We start from the raw sequence: 24,222 nt of genomic DNA on the forward strand, positions 1-24,222 counted from the left end.
TGTAAAGTAAGAAGATGCAATTCAAGTTAGAAGCAATACAAGCTAGAAATCATACGCAACATGCAACCACATATAATAGTGTCAGGTTAGAGCAAGCACATGTGATGATGGAGTAGGGGAGATGTGCTCATCATCTACACAGCTACGTTGACTGTCCAGCGTTGTGTTGTCTTGCGAATCTTGTTGGGAGGATGGCGGAGTAGAATCTGTAGAGACCCCCTGTTTGAGTTTCTCCGAAGGACCACCATCATCCACTGCCGGACTAATTTCCTTCAGCTGTAATGATTTTGCTTTTCAGAACTCATTCATGCATGATACTGACAAACACTACTCGGATGAAAGGCAAACACATGATGCGAGGATGGAATATGTATGAAAAATAGGATGGTGTGACATATTAACACCTATGATGTGGTAACTAAGCAGAAGGCATTTCAACAAATTAGAAGCACAGCAAGCTAGACACCATATGAAAGATGCAACCAATATCACTCTGCCAAGTTCAAACTGTATGGCGTTTCAACAAATTAGAAGCAGTACATGCTAGAAATCATATGCAAGACACAACAAATATCACAGTGGCGACTTAAAGGTGCCTTATCAAAAGTGACTGATGCGGGATATGCAAGAATAGTAGTCTGATGTAGAAACAGGAACACATGTCATATTCACAGGCATTATGTGTAAAGTAAGCAGATGCAATTCAGCAGAGTTAGAAGCAATACAAGCTAGACATCATACGCAACATGCAACCACATATAATAGTGCCAAGTTAGAGCAAGCACCTGTGATGGTGGAGTAGGGGAGATGTGCTCATCATCTACACAGCTACATTGACTGTCTAGCCTTGCGTTGTCTTGCAAATCTTGTTGGGAGGATGGCGGAGTAGAATCTGTAGAGAACCTTCGTTTCAGTTGTTCGGAAGGACCACCATCATCCAATGCCTTGCCAATTTCCTTCAGCTTTATTGATTTTGCATTGTGAGGTCATACCGACAAGAAAAAGGAATATCATTCGCTCTTCAGAACTCATTCATGCATGATACTGACGAACACTACTCTGATGAAAGGCAAAGTCATGATACGAGGATGGAATATGTACAAAAAATGGACGGCTTGACATATTCACACCTATGATGTGGTAACTAAGCAGAAGGCACTTCAACAAATTAGAAACACTGCAAGACACCATATGGAAGGTGGAGTCAATATCACTCTGCCAAGTTAAAACTGTCTCGTCATAGGTGGCGTTCATCAAACTAGAAGCAATACATGCTAGAAATCATATTCAAGACGCAAACCAATATCACACTGCCAACTTAAAGGTGTCCCATCATAAGTGACTGATGCAGGATACACAAGAAGAGTAGTTTCATGTAAGAACATGGTGTGATAGACAGATATAGTATGTACCAAAAATAGGAAAGCGTGTCATATTCACATGTATCATGTGTAAGCTAAGCAGATGCAGTTTACACTAATTAGGAGCAATACGAGCTAGACACCATATGCAACATGCAACCAGATATCACACTGCCAAGTTAGAGCAAGCACCTTGGACGGTGGAGTAGGGGAGCGGAGACTTGGACCTTGTAATGCACTATCAGTACAAGGAGAATCGGTACAGATGCTCTGTTTACGTTGCTACAGAGGACCACCATCATCGCCTTCCTTACTCTTTTCCTTCCTCTTTCTTGATTTTGCCTTGTCAAGTCAAACCCACAAGAAAAAGGAATAAAATTTGCTCTTCAGAACTCATTGATGCATGATACTGACGAACACTACTTTCATGTAAGGCAACCGCATGATAGGACGATGGAATATATATGAAAAACAAGACGGCATGACATATTGACATGTATGATGTATAAAGTGTAAACTAAGCACAAGGTGCTTGAACTTGTTAGAATCGATGCAAGCTAGAAACCATATGAAAGATGAAACCAATATCACTCTGCCAAATTAAAAGGGTGCCCTAACAAATGTATTTGACCAAATTAGAAGCAATACCAGGCAACAGGCTAGAAATAATATGCAATATGCAACGAATAAAGGTGACTCATCGTAAGTGATTGATGCAGGATACAGAAGAGAGGTAGTTTCATGTAAGAACAAGGTTAACACATAGATGTAGTGTGTACCAAAAATAGGAAGGCATGTCATATTCATAGGTATAGTGTGTAAACTAAGCAGATGAAATTTACCCTAATTAGAAGCATTACAAGCTAGACACCATATGCAACATGCAACCACATATCACACTGCGAAGTTAGAGCAAGCACCTGTGATGGTGGTGTAGGGGAAGTGCAGTCTTCAGGTACAGAGGTACATTCAATATCTTCATTTAGGCTTGCTGTTTCTTGAGAATCATGTGGAGAGGATGAAATTGCATTCTTTATAAGAGTATTGCGTCTCATATTAACCCACGCGCGTGACTGTCTCATCATAAGCGATAGACGCAGGATACATAAGAACAGTAGTTTGATGTAAGAACATGGTGTGATAGGCAGATGTTGTATGTACCAAAAACAGGAAGGCGTGTCATATTCACATGTATAATGTGTAAGCTAAGGAGATGCAATTTAACAAATTAGGAGCATTGATGAGGGATACACAAGAAAAGTGCCTTATCATAAGATATAGTATGTACCAAAAACAGGAAAGCGTGTCATATTCACATGTATCATGTGTAAGCTAAGAAGATGCAGTTTACACTAATTAGGAGCAATACGAGCTAGACACCATATGCAACATGCAACTAGATATCACACTGCCAAGTTAGAGCAAGCAACTTGGATGGTGGAGTAGGGGAGTGGAGACTGGGACCTTGTAATGCACTATCAGTACAAGGAGAATCGGTACAGATGCTCCGTTTACGTTGCGGCAGAGGACCACCATCATCGCCTTCCTTACTCTTTTCCTTCCTCTTTCTTGATTTTGCCTTATCAAGTCAAACCCACAAGAAAACGGAATAAAATTTGCTCTTCAGAACTCATTGATGCATGATACTGACGAACACTACTTTCATGTAAGACGAACACTACATATCACACTGCCAAGTAAGAGCAAGCACGTGCGATGGTGGTGTGGGGGAATTGCGGTGATCAACTAGAGAGCTACGTTGACTATCTTCATTTAGCCTTGCTGTTTCTTGAGAATCATGTGGGGAGGATGACACTTTACTCTATAACGAGTATGGCGTCTCACAGAAACCCACCCGGGTGACTGTCTCATCATAAGTGATTGACGAGGGATACAAAAGAGCATTAGTTTGATGTACAAACATGGTTAATAGACATATATAGTATGTATCAAAAGTAGGAAGGCATGTCATTATAAAAGGTATAATGTGTAAAGTAAGCAGATGCAATTTAACCAAATTGGAAGCAATACAAGCTAGACACCATATGCAACATGCAACCACATTTGACAGCGCGAAGTTAAAGCAAGCACCTGGGATGGTTGTGTGTGGCAATTGAGATCATCAACTGCAGAGCTAACTTTACTGTCTCCAACTGCTGACACTGCACCCGTTAGAGCGCTGGAACTCTTAGTGCTTATCTTCGAATTACACTGGAGCGACTTCTGTCTTTTCTTTTCTGCATTCATCAACACTGCGTCAGAGTCTGAAATACCCATGCATAAAAAACAATAGTGTGAGTATGGGTGAAGTGTGTGCACAATTAGTACAGTGTAAAGGTAGCAGATAGCAGGTCGGTGAAAAATAAATGACGGGAGACATATGGTAGCTCTACAACATGCATGGCACACTAAATTACTACAAGATTCTATGAAAATAACAGTCAACTGAAAGAAAATAGGCCAGTCCATTTTTCTGCACCGTCCGATGTACAAAGAACGGGTAGATCGCCTTCATCTACCTCCAGCGAGTCACTATTGACGATCTTCCTCGAAACGCCAGCGACCACCGGCCTAGTATTCCTCCCCTGCCTGCGCCCTCCCCTCGACCTCACCGCACCGCCATGCTTGGCACCACCCCCCAGCCATCCATTCAAGCCCCGCCGACCTCCAGATCGGATGCAAGCAGCTCCTGCGCCCCACACCCCTATGATAGACACCGATGCGCCGCTTCCCCGGGGAACAGGCGGACTAGGTGCTCCGTGCACCTAAGCGGGTGCTGCTTCTTTTAATTGCTGTTTGACTGGCCCTGAATTGAAATCCAGGCGGGCTACTGACCTCTAGCAAAGGTGAAATAGTAAAAGGGAGGAAACCTTGTGCATTTAGTATCACGAAGAAGATGCGGTAAGAAGCACTCAACTAGTTTCTTTCATGGGATGAATACGGTGTGAGCGGAGACGTAAGATTTGCACGAATAAGGGAAGAGGAGTACCTCTTTCTGCTGGCAGTGCTTTGTCCTCCTTCTGTTTTTCTGACGATCTTCTTGTTGTCCGCCGAAAACCAGAAGTTGTGGAGGACGGTGCAGCCTTGGACGAACCCATGGCCAAGTTGTTGAGTGTGGTGTGGTGGCCGTCTGTCAGCGGCGGGGAAGCAGATTCGAGGCGGCGAACGACGGCGTAGCGGGAACAGCTCCGGTGCGGTGGACGGTTGCGACAGTTGAGCCACAGCAGTGAGGCGCAGGACGGCGTGGTCGGAGTGGTTCTGGTATGGCGCATGTCGGCTTCGGCGTCGTGGAGGCAGCTCTGCCTCGGCTTCAGCTGCTAAGTCCTTGAGGGCGGTGCGGTTGCGGTTGCGTTGGACGATGACGTCGGGGTACCGGCTCCGGCATGATGGAGGAGGGCGGCGGTGGATTGACCGCTATGGGGTGGAGGACGGAGGAGGCTGGGGTTTCGCGGCTGGTGGAGAGGGCGTTTTCACGCCCATGGAGTATGAATGGGGAAACGGAGGGAGGCGGGGAACTAAGGGGGAACAATGTTTCGGTTTGAGATGCGCTTGTTTGAAATTTGGGGAAAGTTACAAACTTTCCCCCCATCTAAAATTTTGGACATATTGTGGGTTGGGGGTAGGACAGTCATGTCAGGTGTCCCAAATGTGGGCGGGATAGATTTTGGCCGAGCGCATGGGTAGGCGCCCACGGCGTACGAATGCTTCTCTGGCGTCTTGGTGAAGTTACAAACCTACCCCGGTTTAGACCTTTGGACATCGGGCCGATAGGCTACATGGGCCAGAGTCAGGACAGTAATTTCCTACCACCAAAGCATTAGTCTCGCGCGGTTTCGGGTGACCAGAGGCCTATTTGGCGCTTCGTTCAGGGCCTCTTTGATTCACAGGATTGTCAAAATGAAGGAACATGAAAAATGCAGGAATAGGGTGACATGTCCCATAGTATCCTATAGGATTTGAAAGAATGTTTGATAGCATAGGAAAACAAAGGAATTCTACAAAGAGGTTTGAGTGGATGGAAATTTTCCTCCAAAATGTAGTACAAATGGATCATATGGAAAAAATCCTAAGGATGCCAATCCTACGAATCAAACAAGCATCACAGGAAAAATTCCTAAGGGTTTAAATCCTCCAAAAATCCTATGCAATTCATTTGAATCAAAGGAGCCCTCAATATTTGGGAGCAGAAGCATTTAACGTTTTCGGTTCTCTTGAATTGAACTTTCAGGATTTGTCAAACTTCACAAATCTTTACTCTTGAAAATCCTAAAGCTACGATTATTTTGGAATGGAGGGGGTACATTTGAATATACATTGTACATGAGTATATATTAAAAAAATATGCAACTTACCTCAGTTCATGCATGGTTCCAGATATAATCTCCTTGGTTGCAAAAAAAGTTAGATATGCGTATGAATATATATATAGCATGTTCAAACTCACAACAAAGATTGATGCCCCCTTTTACATCTGATTTACAAATGCCATTATCTTGGGTTCAAATAGATGAATGCACTTCCTATGAATTCGAATCTTCGAAACCCCCTTTATGTTGAATTCGACATGTATTCTATTTCATAGCTAGCAATTTGGAATGTATCCATGCAAGTGACAAATGTATAAAGTGCTTCACACTAAAAACATGGAGTGCACTAATTAATGTTTATATATGAATTGCAAAAGCATCCATTGCCTGTATTTCAAACCGCTCTCACTCTATGGATCGATAATATGAAATAACACATGCACATGCTAGAATTCAATTGGAGTTGAAGAAAGAGCCTACTCCTGGTACTGTATATTAGTGATAGGGGTGTGTACAAAGTACACGTGAATACCAGGCATTGTGCGTGTGTGTATACTATCGACGAACTAGCCCCCAAGCTTGTATAACATACTAAGGGCCAAGGGTTACAAATCATATATAGTCGGCTTATCACCAGTGGGGATAGAGTCCTCCGCGACTCTGGTAGCTTCATGTTGTACGCCGAGTCCTCCACATGGGTCTTCGTATAACACGTCTCGGTTCAACCTATATGTGGCACAGGATGGAACCGACCCATGAGTCTTCATGTTGACCCACCACAACTAGAAGTGATGTGCCCACCACACCACACATGCAATCAGACACTAAGAAAATAAGCATATACAATAGTACAACGATATCTAGCTCACGATATGTCTCCATATTTTGTTGATGACACTGACGGACTTTGCATTTGATGCATGCTCTGTATTTTGTTGATGACACTTACGGTCATTGTATTTGAAGAGAAAGCACGATATGGTCACTGGACTTCAGAATAAGATCATCACGGTCACCACATACATTTTGTCGTGCTAACCAACATGTGGTGGGATGGTTAGAGGACAGTGGTTTCTCGAGCCCACCAAGGTTAAACTCCCGGTGCTCGCATTTATCTTGTGTTAATTTCAGTATTTTCTGGCGACGTACGTTCAGTGGGAGGAGATGTTCCACTCGACTATGAGGCACTTATGGTGACTTCGTAAAATCTCAAGATCATATATGCTGGCCCACTCTCTCGAAGGTGCTCATAGGGGTAGGGTTCGCGTGTATGCACTTATAGCGGTGAGTGCTTGAGCGCATATATGAGCCCTTGCGTCTGTACCGTGTTAAACAAATACATATCATGATTATACGGTCAGTGGCTCACCCGTACAACTCCGTATTTTGTTGATGACACAATCAATTGACCAGTCAAATGTTCCATGCGGCGCAACTAGTGTTGCACCATCAGGGCGCGTAACCGTGGGGTCCACCTGTCAGCCCGTATATGAAAGAAAGAAATGGTAGTTTGAGTATGTACTGTGTTAATAAAATAGGAGTGCATTTTAGGGTGATCACACGGTCACTGGCTCACCATACAGCTCCGTAATTTGTTGATAACACGATCAATTGACCAGTCAAACGGTCCACATTCAGTAGTGCACATTACTATAGGGCCCACCCATCAGCACGTATATGAAGGACAAAATGGTAATAAATGAGTGGTTTCGGGGAGGGCGGGCCGGCCGCGGGCGGCGGGGGCTGGCGGTTCGGCCGGTGGTGGCTGGCGGCTCAGGGGGTGGAGTTTGATGATAAACTGGAGGCCCTTGATTTAGTATCCAACGGCTGGAAAATCTAATGACCGGAGATGAAGAAGTCAGTCGACTGACGTGTAGCCTCACCCCGCATGTACACATGCACGCACGCAAGACACACACGCAAGACACGCACGCATGTAGGCATGCAACACTGACACGTACACACGCACGCATGCTGGCGTGCAACACTGATACGTACACATGCACTCATGAACACACGCATGTACGCACCCATGCATGCAACACTGAAACGTACCCTTGCACTCACGCAACACTCGCACACCTACATGCACACAGCACACGACGCAAGACACACGTTCAACCTATACATGCATGCACCCTTTGTTAAGGACATGGATTGTTACGGGTATTAATCAATCTTATCTGTGATAAGAAGAACATTGATGTTTGCAGCGGTCTTTATGAATCACAACATATCGAACGGGCTATCAACATAGTAGGCTTATCTACATGAAAAAGATGACGTCACACTCAATGAACAATCATCGGTTTATGAAATGCCCGCTTCTGACCGCCCTGGCTCACCGAAGGTTCCTCTGCTGTGCGCTGCCTGCGTTGGGTCACTGACATGCATGCCATGCACCCAAAGAGCCCACATGTCAGTGGAAGAATGGCACGGTGTCCTAGGTCAGAGTCAAGGGCGCCACTCGCGGCATGCCCGGCTGAACATGCCTCCGTGCCGCATTCAAACGCCTCCATGAAACCCGCCCGTGTGGAAGCCGAGAAACCCACTCTGGACACACGTCCGTTCATGACCGGGCCGCTCCCCTATCTCCTCCACCATTTTGTCCACTCTTACAATGGCTTACGAAGAGTAGTTATTCCACATCCAAGCCGGTTGGGTAGCCCGCCGGATACGAGCTATGCAGCTCGCTGATCCACCTCCCTCCCCTCGCTCGACGGAGCCAGTTGCTGCCCCAAGCCGTGGAATTTTTCCATGTGTTGTTTTCATGGACTAGCAATATGCCCGTGCATTGCACAAAACATCAAGATGCATTTTTTTACAAACTCCCGCATGCATGCAAGGGATAATTAATGTCCTCCTTTGCTAGTACCATGAGGCAAACACCATTAATATTGCATCAATTAGTGTTAGTGGCCTTGTATATCTGCAAATTGTAATTTTGATAGTGGCCCCTTGTATATAAAAATGGAGGGAGAAAGATGAGAGATAAGGTGAGGAGGAGTGGGGCGTTGTGGTGACTGGTGGTCGGACTGGGCGGAGGCATGGGGATGGACGGCGCATTATGTCTAGGTTTGTATCTCTCTCACACACACCCACGTAGGTGGGGGACGTGCACGAAGAGAAGAGGTGCACGCACGGCACACGTACTCCCGTCTCTTTCCCAACCACACCCGCGCGGGTGCACGGTGGAGCTCATTTCTGTACGAAAAAGGCAGCCCACGTGGTAATTTGGCACGTGTACTAGTTGTCCACTTGGTGGAGGGAGGATCGTCTACCACGGGTGAACAAACAAATTGCGACTTGACGCGTTATGTTAAATTAAAAAAAGAGGCAAACCATGTGGGCCAACCTTAGATGCAAGGCTTTATACACTGGAGTACTTTTGATGTGTCCCGTCAACTCGCAGAACGAGCAGAAGCTTGCTTATTACGCCGTCTCCCCCGCCCACGGGCGCGGTGGCTCGCAGGATGAGGTGAAGCTTGCTTACTAGTACGCCTTACGCCCGCTCCCTCGCCCACGCGCGCGGTGGCTCGCAGCACGAGGAGAAAATTTTACTACTCCCTCTGTTTACTCCTCGTCCCTACTACGTACTTTGGTTAGTACTCCCTCCATTTACTTATACAAGGCCACTATAAAAAAATACATTTTGCATCTATACAAGGCCACAAATAGTAATCGAGACAAAAGTTACTACTCCCTCCTTTCTAGTTTATGGCTCAATTTCAAAATCTCTCCAACCAAGGTAGACGGTGAGTGGTCGAATTAATTTCATGTTTTGCAGAAGTAATTAGTATGCTCGTTTTTCTCAAGAAGTTATCTTTACCGGGGCATTAATTAGAACGAATGCATGAATGACCACTAAATTTCCATGAACTTGTACATGCATTGGTTAGTTTCCTCTTGACACTGCTTGCGTCGGGTGATCTAACACACCTCGAAATCCAACATGTAATGGTACTACTACTAGTATAGTAGAATTGAGACTTACCAAATGGAAAAACGAATGTTTTTAGATGAGCCCTATAAACCCTAGTGGGTACATACTCCATAAAAATAGATTTTTCCAAAACTAAGTCGCTCCCTTTCATGAATTCTGTAGTATACTCCTCCGTCGACGCTCCCTTTACTTCCTGTCACCGACATGTGGGACATATAGCAACCGGGCTAACGTGTCAAGCACCAAATAACAGTGCAGAACAGTAGGGGGACGCACCCCACTCGTACCTGCCCAGTAGTAGTAATGAGCAATGAGACGTCAAATCACAATGCCGCACTTTCCCAGACGGACGAAGCAACCATTATTTCACACTTCGGTTCGCCATCATCTCAAACCACGTACTAGTATTGCTTCTGTCTCAAGAGGGACACGTGCATCGCCTTGGTACATCATGACACGTGGGACGGCATGACAGGCCATGCTCCCCCGCCGATCGCTCGGTAAAATCACCTCATTTTTACTATACTTCCTCCGTATCGGTTTACTACATGGCTTGCACGTCGTTCTAGGTTGAGAATTTAACTGGCTATATATGTGATGAATAGTACTCTATCCTTTTAAAAAATGTATACTTTTGTATAGCAGTACTATCGATGGATTGCGCCATGGAGCAAAACTTGAAATTAAAAAAAGGTGGCACATATAGAGAGCGCTCGTCGCCAAATTATGCATATAGTACTATTAAAAAGGCTAGTCACAATAATGGTGTCCAGCACAACCCACCCCTCAAATAAAACTAAGAGGGTGCTTGGATACGTTTTAGTCCCATGACTAAAAGTAGTGGGACTAAAACATGCTAGCCTCACCCATGCTTGGATCCAAATACTAAAAAGGCTAAAATCAAGTTAATGAGCATTTATTATCCTCCAAACCCTCCAATCCAGAACTTGCCTATGTTAAAGGAGAGGAGTTAAATGAGTAGAGAGAGGACTAATCCACATTTTAGTAGGGGTACCCCTGACTAAAAAAATTTAGTCTCAAGACTAGTTTTAGCCCCTCTTTAGTCAGGGGTGCTTGGAACTTTAGCCTCTTAAAGAGACTATTTTTAGTCAAACTAAAATAAGTCCCTTCGATCCAAGCACCCTCTAAGCATCCTGGAATTCTTTGACAAAACTAAGCACCCTGAAATTCTTTGACAACTAAACTGCTGGCTATATGATGTTGGCCATATATATTGTACGTATATAATGTGAAGAAACGAGTGGTAGTACTATACCAACTAAAAGATGAAATGTAAGAAATACTAGTATGTACGTACTGAAGAGTTAAAGTAACAAGAAGAAACATAACATAGTTCTGCTGGGGGCTCAACACAACATACCCCTCAAATTAAATTAAGCACACCTGAAATTAAAATTTGCAACTATTCCGGTAGACACTGCATTAGAACCACCATGAGCAACGACACTGCCACCTTACTCGGAGTCCTCGTCCACGTCCTCGACTTCGTCCTTGTCCCTCTTCCTCTTGGTCGATACTTCTTTGCTTGAACTGCACACTTGGCTGTTGCTCTTCATCCAACCCTTGTAGATATTGAAGCAAATGTAGCCATCCATTGCAGCGTAGTGGATGTGGTCTATATCTAGTACATTCCGCTGCCATGCATGACGATGAAACGTGTATGGAGGTTTCTCCAGTTTACCGTACGAAGGATGAACCATGGCTCCTGCCAGGGTCAGCATTGAAGGCTGACGAGAGGACACCAGCCGATTCTTCTGGAGGTCGAAGGGGTTGCCTACAACGAGACCTATCCGACTCAGGACATCCCTGTCGTTGAGGAAGTTCTTAAAATCCTGGCACTCAACGTCGGCATGGCATATGTGGTAGACCAAGCAAGCGTTATCTACACAAACCTGGATCACGGCGGGCTTCTTCCTCTCTTCGTCCTTTAGATCCTTCTCTGGTCCCAGGACTATGGTGTACTCAACATCTAGCCCAGTGACCCACTCATCAACTGAGTTTTCGAACATGCGTCTGCAGCGAGAAAGGCATCCTTTCACCGTCGCGGAAGAACGGGTGTAGATGATGTCGAACTCATCGTCGGTGATGGTTCTAACCTTGTACTCACCGCCAATCGTGGAGATTTGGGACGCCATGGATTTGGGAGGAGGGTTAGGATTAGTGGAACTGCCGTAATGTGAATGGACGGGACGACTAGGAGCAAACCACCGTAGTATTGAAGGACGTGCGGGGACGAGTATGAGCGAAATGCCAGCATGCGAACGGCAGGGTAGTGGCTTTCCATTCTCCCATGATACGGGCTTCCGAGAGCCCTTGGATCTGAGATCGAACGGTTGCATGGCGTGATTCTAGACCTATGGGTGAATATCCTATCCTGGAGGGTTATTCTGCAAATTTTCAGCAACTTAGCATGCGACCGTTTGATCTCACATCCAAGGGCTACCAGCAGCCCGTATCATGGTCGCACCTACCACGACCGTCGCGTCACTCGCGCGGTCGCGCCCTTGGAGATTTAACACGGTGCGTTAGGCTATCTGATGTTGGCATGTCATACATAGTCATCACTTAGTCACTCATACTACAACAAGGTTGGCTATAAGTGTATTTTTTTACTCCTCTCTATCTCTTTCTTCGCACTCAAGGAATAAACGGTGCTAAGCGCGTGTATTTATTGCATTTGCCAAGGAGTGACCTCTTCCAATTAAATGGTGTTGCTAAGTTTGCTTCATTTAATTAGCTATAGAATCAAAATTCTCTTTTCACCTAGGTACACGCGCTTAGCACTGTTTCTTCCTTGGGTCACCAAACTAGTCTCTCTCTTCTTGATTAACTTGCTACATCAGACTTTATGCTTATGTGGCGAGCTTAAGCACCTGTAGGAGCAAGTAAAAGTAAGTACAATAGTACGCTTTACATGGCATTTTTGCATATGTGGAGGAAAGAGAGGCAAGGAAAAAGTGGAGAAGTGGGCTCTCATGCAGGAGCCAGCCTCTACTACATGGTGGAGCTTTGGGAGAGGCACCTGTATTGAGGTGGTCAGGAATCTAGGAGACTCACGCCGGTCGTAGCGCCGCAGTTAAAATGATAATGGCAAGTCAAATCATGGGGCCCCACTTGTCCTGCAGTAACTTGCTGTCAAATCACACAGCCCTACATTTGTAGCAGCCTACTCCCTCGTCTTCTCCCGTCTCTATCGAACCGACTAGGCGGAACTGCCCCGCCGCCTACCGCGTAGGAAAAGCCCTGCCCTCGACTTTTAAATACAACTACATCCACTTAAGAATCCAATGATATACTTTTTGTGACATAGTAACTCATATTTAGTTAGCCAAATGGATGACCTAGAACTACGTGCAGGCCCTATAAACCGAGACGCCTAAAAATAAAAAAACCGAGACGGAGAGGGTAGTTCAGCACGTATCTTTTTAGATCAATATAGTCGGGATTCACCAAGGAGCAAAACCAAGTGGTAGGCTACTCCTGTCGTGTTGGCATAGCAACTCAAGCAGGGTCAGTCCGCACACGAAATGGCGACACACTTAACAGGACCCCTTTGGCCGACGTGTGGCTCATCCACCGTCTTGTTCCACGTATGATGCACCAAATTACAGTTCGGAGCAGCGGTTGGAATTGGAGGCACCCCGGTCATAGCGCTGCAGTAGTAGAAAATGAGCGACGAGAGGTCAAATCACAAAGCCCCACCTTTCCCGCATTAAGCTAGACGGACGAAGCAACCATCATTTCACTCTAGGGCGCAAGAGCATAAAGAAAAGAGAAAACAATGATGCGTGTGGCAGCTACCTAGGGCACCCTAGGGTAGGGGTCTCCACTACAGATCCTTTTTTGAAAGCGCCTCCACTACAAATCGGCTTCTCCCTCATCCTCTTGAAGAAAACAGATGATGAGTGCGGCGGTAGGGTTTGTAGGAGTACTACAGCGTGCGGGGCCACGTCGTAGTAAACGGGTTCGAGGCGATGCCTTAAATATGTGTGGGCCGCTTGGTTTTACGGGAACGAGGCAGCATTTTGGGTTCGGGGACCAGTGGAGATATAGTACGTACAAAAAATTGTGGACGTAGGTTCGACCGAAAGGCAATGATGCATGGGCCCTGCATTTTGATATACTCGGGGCCGCGTGAAATTTGCTACTCTACTCAAAACTAGTAAGGTACACATGTATTGAACGCATGAGGTTTCGAAACCAAATTATGAATAAATACACACTATAGGATGTAAAGCTTTGAGTCATATATGCATGATGTAGATGTTCGCTTAGTTCTTATAGTTCATCTCATTCAAAATCAATAAGTTTTATAAAAATGTTAAGATTCATGGGGTTGTGCATTATACTCCCTCCGTTCCAAAATAGATGACCTAACTTTGCACTAACTTTGTACAAAGTTAGTGCAAAGTTGGGTCATCTATTTTGGAACAGAGGGAGTAAATCATAAACTAAAAAACAAATAATGGCAATTCATTTAGGAAAAAAATAATCAATTATGATACAGAAGATTCTAGAACAAAGGAGAAGTGCTTGTGTTTTGAGGATTGTGCATTATGCTTAAGTTCAACCATGAAGTCTTCTAAATTGTACATGTGGTAGATCTGGTGGAATGTTGATGATATCCAACGGCCAGTAGTGCTTGGATTTGCCTATCTCTGCACTGTCGGGTTAGCTTCATCCAGCGACCATCTTTCAAAGTTATTGGCACACTATATAGTTCTTGTGCCATAGTTGCATGTTTTGGAAAAAAGCTACTAGTGGGTTGTACTATCTATTTAGGAATAGAAGATGTATACATGGAAGTTGTAGGGAAAGAGATGACATGTAGCATCTCAGTTCCTATGAGTAGGGATTGGAAAAGAGATGTCATTTGGTTCACATCATAGGAACTTTTCTATTGAATATAGAGATGACATGTTTCTCAATTCCTATGAGGAGGGATTAGAAAAGAGATGTAATTTGGTTCATATCATAGGAACATTTCTATTGAATATATGCTAATGTTTATTTTCCTTTGAAATTAAGGGAGTATAGGAATCCATTCATATGAACCAAGTGGCTCTAAAGCTATAGAAATGATATCATGTTTATTTCCTTTGAAATGTGGAGTGTATGAATCTATTCCTATGAACCAATTGGCTCTAAAGGAAAAAAAATCATATAAAAATCATATCATATAGAGTTCCTATGATATTCCTCGACACTAAAGGATGCTTGAAATTGCTGCGGGTGATACGATGGTCTTTCTTTGTAGACTCCTCACCCAACTTTATAGTTACCTCTCGAAGATGAATGAAATGATATATACATGGTATTCTACATGTGCAATTTGGTACACGAAAACTCGGTAAAAGTTTGCGAGGTTCGAATTTTCAATAAAGCTATATGCACCGCATTTCGGAACGGAGGGAGCATACGGCAGTTGCTAACACTCACGTGGAAGATTTGTGTGTAGGAGGAGTGGCTGTTCTGTTAAATAACATGGCAAAACTGACACTGTCGGATGCCGATCTAACGGTCCTTACGGCATTCGTCGGGAAAAGGCTTGTGGCAAACGTTTGTCGGATAATGATTTACGGACACATGCATTGCGTTGATACGTGCCCCCCTCTCTCTCACGCACATGCACCCTCACGCGTCACGACTCTCCCGAGTCCTCTCACAGACTCGCATGTCGCACCCACCGTCTATCTGCAGGTAGCCGTCACGCACATATGTGCTCTTCACACCCTACCCTCAGAAGTTCTAAAAAACAAAAGATGGCGTGCACATTTTATTTTAGCTACACGTCACACACTTGTACTATTACTCTTGCGGCGAACATTCTTTGGGCATTTGTACTCTCACGAAGAGAAGCGGTGCACGCACGCACTAGTTCTCTCACACCCACTCGCGGGTACACGTAGGAGCGCATTTTTTGAAGCTGGTACAACAAAATCACTCCACTATATATAAAAGCAGGAGCCTTAGCGCTTGCTTGACTAGGGTTCCTCTCGTTCACTCTCTCATGCTCTCCAGATCTATGCAACACATAGGTGGCCACACTCTCTCTCAGCTCACGGCTGGTCACAAATCCGGCCGGACAACCTCGATCGGGGCAGGGGTGTAGGTGCATCGTTCACGCTGTCGTCGGCGGCAAGGGAGGAGACCAACGGCTGCCCACGTGTCCCGATCGGCGGCTGTGCCATTCTCTCCGAGAGAGCGCCGGCTCGGGAGGGCCTCCGACCCCTTCTTCCTCCCTGCAGTATTGTGGCCAAGATGCGGCCTCCCGACGCTGTCTTTGCGACATGCCGACAACCCTCATGTATATATTCCTTCGAAACCCGCCTTGCTCTACTGCCCCAGATCCCTTCGTGTGGATCCTTTTCTACTTCCGTCCGCTGTTCCAAAGCCACCTAGACTTCTACTAAGGCACGTGCTTTGAATGTATGTTCTGTATGATAGATACTCATATACCTTTTTTTTAGAGAGAGAAATGGGTACTCGTATCTTGAGTAAATATCATAGTGTGTTTGTTTGCATGATCTAAGGACTATTCTGAAATAAGAAGCAAATCACTTGCACAAATCAAACTGAGTTCCAAGTAAGAATTTGATTACAAGATAAAAGTTGTAGTTTTATTATATGCTGTTTCCTGGGTTCCACTGATGTATAGTTCCAGAGTTGTTTGACGGTTTACATGCATGTTTATGGACTATTTTGTGCAACTAAATCAGTCATTTTGGTCTGACAGACACTCATGTCCTGTATTAGCTTGAGGTATAGCTTATGTATGACTGAAATAAATATTACACTTTTTCTGCGAATAATAAAAATATTACATTTCTCGATGAAGTAGAATAAAACTTTAGCTAGCATCAGCCATGCAATGTTATGTTATGTGAACAGTGTAAACTTTGCAGTATATCGGCATCTAAAAATCCATTTTTACAGTAATCTAAAAAATTAGTTAGTAGTAGAGTGTTTATTTCCCAGGTGACAACGGGGAACCAAAATGTGCTAGCTATTTACCAACTTGTCGTACTTGCATGTGAGGAGGTGGCAGCAGTTTCTAGACATTTCTCAACTTTACTAGGTGCAATCCAGATTCAACGAGGACTTCTTTATTTGTTTACTTGGAGAGCAAAGTCGGCCATGTGCACAAGGAGCGGGAGCGAATCCGGCAACTCTTAGCCGTCAGATCATGTCATCCTTTGTTTGATGGACGGCAGTCATATGCATGAGAGGGGAAATGAACGGTGGATTTTGAGCCAATGCTTGTTTGGGCGGGAGAACCAAAGATGGAGTGGTAAATCCAATTTCAAAACTGCCGCATTATAGTAGTAGTAGTAGATTAGAAGTAAAGCTATTTCATACAGTCGACTCAAAGAGTTGGTTCAAACAGGGAAGAAAGTGGGAAAGCTGTAGCATGAATCTAGGACTTGGTTCTAAGAGGAAACGGGGGAAAGTAGTAATATCTGTCACTGTTTAAATAACCGTATATCTTATTTGCGCAAACAGGGATGTCTGTCTCCATATTGTTTCGGGATGTCTGTCTTCGTATCGTTTCTATCCGCGCAATCAAAAGCACACACCTCAGTTTTAGTACAACTGCGCAAAATGAGATGGCTATCCCTCGCTGTCGTCGTCTAACCTCCCATCTTCAAGGTATCCCTACATTGGTAGTAACTAAGGTAGAACGACCAACGCAATCTAAAAGAAGCTGATTCGTATGTTTTACTTCCTGATTGCAGTGCAGGGACGAGCGAAAACAACTGCATCCTAGTCTGGAATGCACTTTCTACTAGTTCATCCATGGACCAAGGACTAGCTGGCACGGTGGTTTTTTGGACAGCTGTGCGGACAAGAGGCATTGTGGTCTGCTTATTTCTGCAAATAGTGGTGCTTAAATTTAGTGGAATGCACAAGCATTTCAGCTGGTCAGTACACTGCATGGTTCAGTTCAGCATTCCAGCTGATACCACAATTATAATTGGTTATTCTGGAATGAGCAAACCTAACCCTGAATGGTGGCAACAAGAAAAAACTAGAGTGAACTCCAGGAAATTTAAGCCTGCCGGGAGGCCCTTTCCTCAGAGAGAAGCCTTGCTTGTTTTTTCCTGATTTGTAAACCTTCTCACAACTTTGTCTTTTGCTGTGAACTAGTATATGTTTGTTATGTTCTATGAATCATTGAGATGTATAAAATTGCTTAACTTATGCTTTTCAAGTTTTTTATGAAGACGAGTTTAATGTGAGTGTTCCACATGAGCGCTGGACTAGCGTGTGAACGTTTGGAATTTATTACATTGTGGCCTCAATTAACTGCATGAACCACTGTAACAAGATACAAAGTTGCTTATATGTCAGACAGCAGATTGTTGATTGTTAGCTGGTCGATAGCCTAGTGTTGAAGCGAGCTGAGCCAATGTGCCATGTTTTGCACATCCCAGTTCAGCCCTTGCTTGACTTTGCTTGTTCATCATGCCATCATGTTTAAATTCCAAAGAAACTTTAAATGGGGATTGTTGAAACCCTAGGACCAAATGAAATTCAACTAGGTTCACCTAAAATATTTTCAGTAATCCAAATGGCTTTCAAAAATGTTCATCATTTATGGAAAATGCTGTAAACAGTAACCAGAGGTGATGCACATTTTTCCATGACATATTTGGGCTCTGAATTAAATCATACTCTATTTGCATTTGGGCATTAAAATGCTATAAAATATTTTAAATGCTCAAATAATCATAAACTAAAATGTTTACTATTGGATATATTATAAACAGTAGCCATGATTGGTTTCATGATTTTTGGAAATGTCTTAGCATTTTAATTAACTCAAAACAATTACAGAAAAATAGAAAACAAAAAACAGAGAGAGAGAGAGAGAGTTTTACCTGGCCACTTACCTGGGCAGCCCAGTGGACGGCCCGGCCCACCTGGCCCCTCCCCTGTCGTCTTCCTCCTTTGCCAGGAGGATGGGCGTGTGGCCGCCGTGCGCGCACACGCGCCCCGGCCACCTCCTGCTTGCCGCTTCCCCGACCCCCTAGAGATGCCACGCACCTCCCTGGAGCCACATCCACTTCTCCCTCTGACCCTACCCTCCTCTGCTCTCTCTCCCTCCCACGACCGAACACCACCATCGCTGCCGCTCGCTGCCAACGCGTCCACCGAGCTCGCCTGACCTTCCCACCGTATCCCTAGGCTCCGCCGCGGCTCTGCACATCGACGAGAAGAACAAAACAAGCACCGGGTGCCCCTCAGCCTCGCCATCACCGTCATCCTCATCCTCGGGAGCCGACCACCACCGTCGTCGATTCGCCGGCCACAGGACATCCCCGAGCAAGCCGAACCCATCATCGTGATCACTGTGAGCCGCACCGTCGTTTCCCCCTAACCCCGCGGCCTAGCGCTCGCTGTAGTGCCGTTTTCCATGATGCCCGAAGCACGCCGCCGCATGAGCTCGTCGCTGATGAGGCTCCGGTGGCCAATCGGCCCCGTTCATATGCCCGTTGGCTTTGTGAGAGCCTGCAGAACACGTAGGTGCTACCCGTTGATCCTCCCGTGCACGGTGTCGTCGTTTTCATCGGCACCCGAACTCCGGCAACCGCAACCGAGCTCGCCGCCATCGACTCCGGCCACCCTAGGCCCGGAGACCACCACCATCCGACGCGCCATCGCGCCAGCTCTCCGTAGGGCCAAAGGGCGCACCGAACGGTGCACTGTAGGCGAAACCCGAGCCACCCCGGTGCGTCTCCGCCGCGTTTTTGGTCGTCGTCGGCGAAACTCCGGCGAGCCAACGTGGCACACTTAGTTAACACTAATGACGCCATTAGCTGATCACTGTGCCACTGACGGATGGGCCCCACGCGCTAATTAACCCCGGAATTTATTCCCGGTTTAACTTAGACTAACCCACCGGGCCCACATGTTAGGCTGACTTTGCTGACGTGGCTGTTGACCGGACCCACCTATCATTGACACTGAACAGCACTAGGTCACTGACCAGTGGACCCCACTGGTCAGGTTTGACCTGGACCTGGCGTGTTGACCTGCTGATGTCACACTTATGGCATGCCGACGCAATAAGCTATTTTCTGGATTTAATTTAATTCAGGAAATTCCAGAAAATGTTTAAAACTTTAAAAATTCATAGAAAATCAACCGTAGCTTAGAATGAAATAATTTATATATGAACAATTATCAGAAAAATTCAAGGAATCTATTTATGGCATTTTCATGCATGTTAGAACAACTTATGGCTGCTATTTAGGCCAATTCATATAAATGGAATTTAAACTCTCACATATGGAGTTTGAATTTGAACCTAGGGTTCAAACCAACTCAATTTAACATGTTGCTAGTTGCATTAGCTCAAACCACAACATATTGACATGTCATGATCATGCATCATATTGTGCATTGCATTGATTGTGTTTCTTTCTCTGATGCCGGTATTTGTCCCCTCTCGATAGACGTGGTTTCGACGATGAGATCGATGACACCGATGAAGAACTATATTATCTTCAGGAGTGCCAGGCAAGCAAAACCCCCTTGTTCATTCCGATACAATCCCACTCTCTCGCTCCTGCTCTCTTTTACTGCATTAGGACAACAACAATTCAACTGTTACATGCTGCGGTAGTTGAACCCCTTTCCTCTGCATGACCTGTCATTGCCACAGTAAATAGATGAAACCCACTAGCATGAGTAGGAGTTGTTTGAGCCCTGATGTGCCTACTCATTCATGTTTGTTTGTCATGCCTGCTACTACTTAGAGTTGAGTCAGGTCTGATTCATCGGGGATGAGTCGGGGGTGTGTAAACATGTCCTACCGTTGAGAGCTAAGTGTGTGAACACGATTTGGTAAAGGTAGTGGTGAGAGGCCATGTAGGAGTACATGGTGGGTTATCTCATTGAAACCATCCTCAGGAATTGAGTTCTGTGTTTGTGATCCATGAAACAGTTACTACCACGCATTGGGCCCGAAACCAATGGACCATCTCGGCTTCTTGATCACCCTTGTCCTCTATACAGGAGTTGCAACTAGTTTCTGGTGTTTATAGGATATGTGTTGGCGGTCGTGCGTAACGCTGACCCTAGGGTGGGCTGACCCTAGGGGTGGCCGGGCATGCCGGGCGCCCGTTTGGTGTCTCGGAACCCTGTACACATCGTCCGAGGCCGTATGTGGAAACCTCGGCCGGACTCCCTACAGATGGAACCTGGATAGGCGATAAACCTGGTCTAGAGACTTGAGTGCTTAGGTAGGCCGTGGCCGACACCCTCGTTGGGCTTCCGCTTGAAGGTTGCCGAGTACATGTCGTGTAAACGGCGGTAAGTGGTGAGAGCGTGTGTGAAGAAGTACACCTTGCAGGGTTAATATCATCTATTCGAATAGCCGTGTCCGCGGTAATGGACTTCTGGGTTGCCTATAACAGTTCATAGATAAGTGAAAGTGGATACTCTAAAACTCGCAAGATAACTGTGAGTGCTATGGATGGCCTTCTTGTAGGGAGACGGGAGCGGATCCATAGTGGTGTATTGAATGGTGAATATGTGGACTCGTGTGCGCCACCTCAAAAGAGTTGCTTGTAGTCGTAGTTCAGGTTAGCCACTGAGTCAAAGCTGGCTTGCTGCAGTCAAACTCCACCACCCCCCCCCCCTTGTTGATACCGATGCATATGTAGCTAGTTCTGATGTAAGTCTTGCTGAGTACCTTTGTACTCATGTTTGCTTAATTTATGTTTTGCAGAGAGACTTTAGTCTCGCTAGTAGTTCCGCGTGGACTTCGACGTTTAGCTTGATACCTCAGCTACGATCTTGTGCCCCCGGCAGGATCTGGTAGATAGTCAGGCTTCTTAGCCTTTTTCATTTGTAGATGTCTGTACTCAGACATGTTAAGCTTCCGCTTGTGCCTTGATTTGTATGCTATGATTGTTGGGTCATGAGACCCATGTTTGTAATATCTCGCTCCTCGGAGCCTAATGAATAAATACTTTGAGTCGTAGAGTTATGTTGTGATGCCATGTTGTATTTACACATATCGAGCATATTGTGTGTATGAATGAAATGCTTGGTATGTGTGGGATCCGACAATCTAGTTGTTTATCCTTGGCAGCCTCTCTTATGGGGAAATGTAGTCTAGTGCTTCCATGAGCCATAGTAGTCCGCTATAGCCCGGTTCACTGGAGTCCTGCTAGCCCAGCACTACTGCTCAGGACACTTCACTGGCCGGCATGTGTTTCACTTCGTTCCTGTGTCTGTCCCTTCAGGGAACTGTCACGCGGTGACATCCGGAGTCCTGCCTAGCCTGCTACAGCCCGGGTTCCCGGAGTCCTGTTAGCCCAGTGCTATAGCCCGGATTCACACGCTGCTGACCGACATGCTCGAAGTTGATTCATGTATGCCTGTCCACATAGGTTAGTGCCGCTTTGGGTTCACGACTAGCCATGTCGGCCCGGGTTCTCTGTCATATCGATGCTAGTGACACTATCATATACGTGAGCCAAAAGGCGCAAATGGTCCCGGGCCTTGGTAAGGCGACACCCGTGGGGATACCGTGCGTGAGGCCGCAATGTGATATGAGGTGTTACCGGCTAGATCGATGTGACTTGGAATCGGGGTCCTGACAGCATTGGTATCAGAGCCTGACTGCTTGTAGGATTGCCAAGCCAAACTGGTCGAAGTTGAGTCTAGAAATGCTTTAATTATGTAAGGGAATTGATTGTGGAAGGGAACGTAAGGCTCTTTTTACTCCTTTGCCTTATGCCCTTCTGATCTGAGTCATCCTCTTCTCTTCTACGGGGTTTAAGGACTAGGCTTCTCATCTATCTATTAGGATGACGTGTTACTAATCCATAGACCTACAATATTGATGGATTCAAGTCTTAGTTCAGTTTCTATTACTTCCTTATGTTGCCAGCTGAACCAAAACCTTGATATGATGTTGTTAAGTGACTATGCAAATCCTTGTGAATGTCTCAAATCTTTTTCTGACCATTTACAGCCGTTATGCTGTCCGAGTCATCCCAGGTCTCTAAATAGTCTGATGCATTTGTAAATACCTTCTTCCCGTTCTCGATGTTCCTTTGGGCCAGATTAAGCACACTACACGGTCTGTGAGGTACTCCGTTGCCTCAGTGTATATGTTGGAGCTACAATTGTGACTCTAGGTGTCTTATGAAACCATCTAGTAATCTATCCATGTTTTGTGTTCCCAGTGTGATGAATCTGGCCACCATTCTCGAAAGCATCCCGTGATGCCACTTAGTGGTAGGCATTCTACTCCTGGGTTTTGAACCCGAGATTCACCCTACCTACCTCATGTCGATAGTGTTTGCTAGTTCCTTTAGGTTATTAGTAACCTTTGCCTTAGTCCTCGAGGTCCGTTGTAGCGACCAGACCTCAAACAGTCTGATCTCCGTGCTCCGGTGTCATCCCTGGATCAGTAATGCTGACACCACAGAGTACTCGGAGGATTTATAGCAGAGTAGCAATCACACACTTATTACATCGAGTGTCTCAAAAAAGAACTTATTACAATAAATATGGCTTAAGGCCATCTAATAACGATAACAGCGAAAGGCTTGGAAGATAAGTGAGTCCATCAACTAGCACCTTACGGATGACCGAGACATAGTCTTTCAGAAGCGCTAGAACCTTACGATCGGGTAGACCGTACCACCTACATCCCCTACATCTGCTAGTCTACCACTGTAAGAGTTCGCACAACTTAGTCAACTATGCCAGAGCCCATAATGGCTTGTGGCTGCACACGGAAGTTTCCAGTGTGAAAAAATCTCATGATCCCTTTGAGCCTGGGTGGCGGTCCAAGAAAACAGGCAAGTCCTGGTAACCCCAGGGGCCTCAATCCACCCAGATGTGTGTTAGGTTGCCACCTTAAATAAACCATTAATTATCAATCTCACATTTGTCATGGATATCACTCACCCAATCCACGTCTACTAGCATAGCATGGCATAATAAGCAAACGTAGAAGTAACTCCCAAAGGTTTGATAATAAACAGGTAATAGGTACTACCTCATCTACTTCCCATCCCACAATTTATTAGATCCTAGTCATGCAATGTGTGAGGATTGATCTAATGCAATAAAACTGGGTTGTAGAAAAAGGTATGATCAAAGTGTTACTTGCCTTACTGATGATCCGCGTAACCTAGAGATTCAACGTAACAGGCGGCGCACTCCGGGTATTCTATCGCAGAAAAACAACAAGCATACAATAAGTACTCATCTAATGCACAGGTAAAACTCAAATAGCCGATCTAACCAGAAAGTTCAACTTAAGAACCCTGGTTGGCAAAAAGAATCAAATCGAACGAAGCAAAAGAGATCAAACGGCGAAAGAAAACAACTTCGTTCTAGTAATCTGGATCTAGGGCAAATTTTACAGTAACAAAAACATGTTTAAGTTGATTATTCGGAAAGAGGGTTTCGAGACGAAACTCCAGGCGCTTGAATCGCCTGATTCCGATAAACGAGCGAAAAGTTATACTAAAACGAAAATCGGATCAGAAATCGCGATCAGAAAATAACCGCGGAAAATCCGACGAAAAAGACAAACGACGAACAATTTTGTTTTATT

This window comes from Triticum urartu, chromosome 4 (genome assembly GCF_003073215.2).
Source record: "Triticum urartu cultivar G1812 chromosome 4, Tu2.1, whole genome shotgun sequence".
NCBI lineage: Eukaryota > Viridiplantae > Streptophyta > Magnoliopsida > Poales > Poaceae > Triticum > Triticum urartu.